At 29.4% G+C, this 5,884-nt stretch overlaps 2 non-coding genes across 2 annotated transcripts; both read right to left on the bottom strand.

The window, feature by feature from the left end:
* Positions 1–876: 876 nt before the first annotated feature.
* On the bottom strand, positions 877–951 carry LOC120255858. Its single transcript, XR_005535116.1, has one exon. It is a non-coding gene; the product is annotated as a small nucleolar RNA R16 (small nucleolar RNA).
* An 832-nt stretch (positions 952–1,783) lies between these two features.
* LOC120255856 lies at positions 1,784–1,865 on the bottom strand. The gene has a single exon (XR_005535115.1). It is a non-coding gene; the product is annotated as a small nucleolar RNA R16 (small nucleolar RNA).
* Between the last annotated feature and the right edge of the window lie 4,019 nt (positions 1,866–5,884).

Raw genomic sequence — 5,884 nt, 5'->3', positions numbered from 1 at the left:
GGAACTTGGAAGCACATAAAAACATACTAACCCTTCAAAGTTTAAAATATTATGCATGTTGAGTTGCGAACCATCACCAACACCAAAAAAACACATATAATAACTTCAATCCAAGGCAATCAACTAACAGTTGAAGCACTCAACTCATAAGCGGATGTCAAAAATTTATCTATCCAAATGCTCCCAATGCACCCAATGCATGGTTGAAGCTTGTTCACATTGCCAAAAAATAATAATAATAATAGATGACTTGTTTAACTATATAAATTACGACAATGCCATTTAAGTAGACAAAGGGACTAATACCTTGGTCACATTTTGATGGAGATAAAAAAATCATAATAAACAGGTACCTAAAATTCCAGGGGAAAAAAAAATCCTTCCAAAAAGGGTGGTCTCCTAGCTAAAATTAACCCTATATTTAATATAAGGCTATGGTGATACTGAAAAGAACACTTCCAGAAGAGTTACTAATCATGGTATTTTACTGAAGTATTTCTCTCTCAATTCAGTAAATAAACATTAAGTTTAAAAAACAATGGTATGAAATGAGTGCTCAGAAGAAGATTACTAATCATGGTAAAACATCATCTGTCGAGACATGAGTATTAGCAACTTCATCATAGCAAGAGAAGAGCACTGTGAATCTACATAATTTCTCAACAACAATCATCATGAAAAAAATTAGTGAGCTCCTGAAATATGTTCCTAGTTCATGTGATTGAATCGAAATGAATCAAACAGAACCTATCACAAGCATATCTCATAGAACAATTACTTTGATTAGCTAACATCAGAATTGAATCAAATTTTACCAAAAATAAAGGGAATATAATCTTAGTGCTACCTGAAAGATGCGAAATTTCTAAACGAAAAGATGGCATCAGATAATAAGCAGAGAATACAGTCCACACATATTTTCAGTGTGTAGAATAATATGAGATTGAAATATTATATTTTTAAAAAATTACCAAAATGCGCATTTTCTGTTGTTATTTAACAAAGTGTACAAAAACCATACAATCTTACATTTGTAATGTTTTTGCACATTTTGGTAAATAATAACAAAAATACACATTTCAGTATTTTTTTAAAAAATTATATAATATTTCAAAAAAACCAACATATGATGCATCATTTGCCATCCCTACTACATGCATGCATGCATGAAACTAAAGCTTGTATCAAAATTTCTTGTGCACAATCATCCCCCGACAACACTAACTATCAGTGTACAAAATACTCAGATAGATACATTACTAAGTAACACTCACTAAACAAAGAACAAATAAAACAAGATCAAACAATTCTGAACTACTAAGAAATAGCAGTCCAGAAACAAAATAATCCCAATTAATGTTGGACTACACAATGGTAAAAATAAGAAACAAAATCACTTAGTCAATCCTGGTGTTAATACAACCAAGAAGGCAAGAAACAGTAGCAGCCTTATCAGAACAATTAAACTCAATAAAATTACTCCAACAATATATAAACTCATTTAGAAACAAGTACATGGTTGCTATTAAAAATTTAGTCAAAACAAAAAGAAAACTTATTTCAAATCCAATCCCTCGCACATGGCAATTCATCTAAAAAAATGAATGCAAAGCCACACCTTTTCAAACACCAATCACATTAAATCCATTCTCTCATAATCCTTACCAAAGATTACACCAAGCATGAAACAAACGCAAATCTAGACAGAAAAATTAAATCCGAAGGGAAAAGATAACTTTTTTTTATCAAACACTAAAAGAAAATCTAAGTAAAGAACATGAGGAATGGCATCAGATAATAAGCGGAGTTGAATCCACAAAGAAGATTCAGTGTGTAGGATAAGATAATATTCATCACTTGCCAAAAGGTAGCATTTTGTCACCAAAAGATGAAAAAAAAAAATCAAAATCAAAGAACAATATCAGCAAAAAAAAAAAAGATCTAGGTCGATTCATTTGACGCCATAGCAAAGGAAATGGTGCGATGGGCTGGTAAGACGACCCAACCGATCTTCGCACAAGTTATATCTCCACGGGCACCATTAGAGATCCCGAGAAGAGGGTAACAAGCGCGAAAAAAACCTTAGAAAATCTACAGATCAACGCTCAGAAGAAGCTTTTTTTGCAAAATCATGGATATGAGAATCTCATACGTCCAGACATAGAAATTTCAGCAACTTCATCACAGCGAGAAAATCAACACCCAAATGAAACAAAAACTAAAGAAAAACATCATTCAAAAAGGAAAAAAGGGTGATTCAAGATGGAATCAAAGAGGAGAGTACCCTCTCGGATGCTGTAGAGAAGCTACGATTGCAGACATTCAACATGGCATCAGGTTCTGACCGCCCGTCTGCTTGGATTCTCGTCATCGAGGGATTCCATGGAAGAGAAGAGAAGAGAAGAGAAGAGAAGAGAGTGAGTGCGGCGTTGGAGATGGAGATGAGAACGAGGATGAAGGGTTTATATAGGGTTTTATATAAACCCTAGGGTTTCTGAGAATTTTTCATGGGCCAATTGTTTGTTGGGCTTTTAAGGTTATGGGCTTTTTAAATGATTGTTGTTTAGTAATGATTGGGCTTGGACTGGCCCAAACTTATTTTATTGTGTAGGAGTTATACATGGGCCAAGTGATTGTTGGGCTATTTATGTCAAGGGCTTTTAAATGTTTGTTTGTTTTTCTAGAGATTGGGTTTGGGCTGGCCCAAACTTATTTTATTGTGTGTGATATGAGTTTGAATTAAGATTTTAAGCTTGATAAATAATTAGTCGGATATTGAATGTTAAACTCGAGCTTGAGCTAAGTGTGTCCTACAACGATTTTCAAGTTTGGTGTAGGTGAGTGGAGCTTGATGCTAACTCGTTTAAGTTTTTATTGGAGTTTTTTAAGTGGTTACATTTTTTTTTTTTTTAGTTCGGATTGAAAACCAAAACTTATGTTATATTTTCGTACGTGGTTCAACAAATCATCATCACCCTTCTCCATCTTGATTGTCACACTCATTATTTCGTCTCCAACTCTCCAACTTGATAGTATTCTTCTTTGTCTTTAGTATTTAAGTTTTTTATTTTTAATTCACTCGACAAGTGCATTTTGATTTTTAAATACGCCAATATATATATATATATATATAAACCAAATAAAAATGGATTAAAACCACCAATAGGCCTTAAATTTTAGATCATTATTCATCTCGGCCATTAAATTTTAATATTTGTTTTAGTCTTCTCGTTGGCATATTGAATTGTTATTTTTATGATGAAGAAATAATTGATCCGGCCAAATATATACATATTTTTCTTTCCATGCCATCTTTACACTATAATCTTAAGTTATTATTTAAAAAAATAACAACTGCATAATAATTTTTGAAAAATACAAAAATTAAAAAAAATAATAGCATGAAAACTAACATGACAAAATAATACCAATGGGCCAAAGCTCACTTGATTCAAGTAGTTAGCAGCACTAAAATAAGTATCTCGTGTGGTGTGTGAATGATAAGGGTTCAAATTTTAATTGGAGGATTTAACTCACAAGTGATTTCGCAACCAACTCACACGCCATAAAAATATGTGTTTGTCGCCCTTTTCAAAATAAAAATAAAATAAAAAAATAAAATAAAATAATACCAATGGCCAACCCATGTGATCTATAATAATATTTCTAAAGGTAAAACTCAAGACAGTACCACAATGCATTATATAAAATTGTCAAAATGAATATTTTCATTAAATTTGAGAAGTTAACTAGAAGAATATTTTTATAATTTAAAACTAAAACAAAAATTATAAAACTTTAAGATAAGTGTTAGATTGTAGACAAATTCCTCGATTTTTTTTTTTTTAAATAATAATATGGACAAATCACTATATATACACACTATATTAACATCTCATTTATGCATTAGGATGAGCGAAACTTTCAACCACCCACATGGGAGTTAAATACTCTAACACTCAGCCATTGCGATATATGGATCGGGAGGACCGAAACATTCAACTACCCACATAGGAATCAAATGTTTTAACACTCAGCAATTACGATGGTGATTTTTAATAATTTTTTCCCCAAAAATTTTTAAAATTATTCAAAAATTTGCGGAGTGTAAAAAATTAAAAGAAAAAAAGAAAAAACATAACCAAACAAATCATCCCCAACCATTCAACCACCATGAAATTCCCCTGCATTCCTGTGATAACTGGCCCAATTTCCATTCTCATCTGGACCAACATGGATTGAGTAGGGGCCCAGGTCACTTTTGGGCCTAGAAACACTAACCTATTGAATATTCATTATATTAAAATAGTTTTAACTAAAAAGCATTAAACTTATCAAATTTTAATGAAATCACAACTCACAAAGATTTGGAATAAATTTACATAATATTTTCTCAATAAAAATTAAAACCAAATATTTTCATCAGAACTTGGCCAAATATATTTGGCGTTTTTTTATACCAGGGGAGTATATTGAGTCTCGAAATATTTTTTACATTTTAATATATTTATGTTTAGTTTTATTATTAGTTGAAAATAATCTCAATATTTAATATTTTAATATATATATATATACACACAAAATAGTCCAGCGAAAGGACATCTCCTTTAATAATATATTCATTTTTTTTCTACAAACATCGTCTTTCCGTCACCATGATTATCTTTTTTTTTTATTTTATTAATCTCAACTTATCAAACACATGTAGCTCATAATTAAAATTATCCGGTTTTAGTCAAATAATAATAATAATAATAGATAAATTGTCAAATATTGAAATGAATGTCACTTGAGCAGCAAGATAAAACTTTTCACTGACTACCTTACCATTACATTATGATCGGTAGAAATTTAATAAATATCATAATTAATGACAATATTTTGAAATAATTAATTAGGATGCTAGCATCTTATTTTTTTTAAAAATCATGCCTTCTTTTCAATGTGTAGAAACTTCAAAATCAATACTATGCCAGAAAACAAAACAACACTAAATGTTTAGTGGTCTATTTGTACTAAAATGATCAATTTTTTTTGTTTTAAATACATTGCAAAAGTTTATATTTAGTTAATTATTAGCTGAAAATAAACCTTACATTCAATAATATTATATATATTTACAAATAGTTCGATTTATTTAATATGAGTCTTGCATGATATGATTAAGGAGATCTATTATTACATTTTACACTATTATAATATATTCCTTTTTTTTTTTGTTAAAAGAAATTTTTTTCAAAACAACTCTTAACTATCAAACTTGAATATTAACTTTGTACTAATTACAATTTTTTAATTTTCATACGGAAGGTTTCAGAGCATATAAGTTTAGTCAAATATTAGCAATGAATGTCACACTAAAATAGCAATACGAACTTCTCATTATGTGTCCCTTGACATCATGATGCACTATTGAAAATTGAAAAATTTGTTTAAATCATCCCTCAAACTTTGTCACTTATCAAAAAATTCTTGGACTATTTTATATCTCAAAAAAATCTTTTTTTTTACAACATTTTATAACTTATTTTTCAAGTATTTTTGTCAAAAATACCCTCAGTTATTTTAAACAGAAACACAATAATAATAAACAACAAACTAAGATATTAAACACCAACAACAAATATTAAACAAAACGTTACATTTTAAATAAAAATTTGTGTAGTTATACGTAAACATACAATGTTAAATTAAAACTGTAATTGAAGTATATTTAATATGCGGAATAAAATTATATTTTTAAATAAAAATAATTTGATGTAGGGATTGTAGAGGAAATTAAAATGTCAAAAGGACTACAAAGCATGTTTGAAAAAGTTACAAAGACTAATAAATAATTTTTTCTTTAAAATTTACTAACAGTCCCTTCAATCAATCATCTATT

The sequence above is a fragment of the Dioscorea cayenensis genome, unplaced genomic scaffold (genome assembly GCF_009730915.1).
Source record: "Dioscorea cayenensis subsp. rotundata cultivar TDr96_F1 unplaced genomic scaffold, TDr96_F1_v2_PseudoChromosome.rev07_lg8_w22 25.fasta BLBR01001216.1, whole genome shotgun sequence".
Taxonomy (NCBI): Eukaryota; Viridiplantae; Streptophyta; class Magnoliopsida; order Dioscoreales; family Dioscoreaceae; genus Dioscorea; species Dioscorea cayenensis.
Note: the sequence above shows the minus strand (reverse complement) of the source record. Positions and strands in the feature narration are given on the sequence as shown.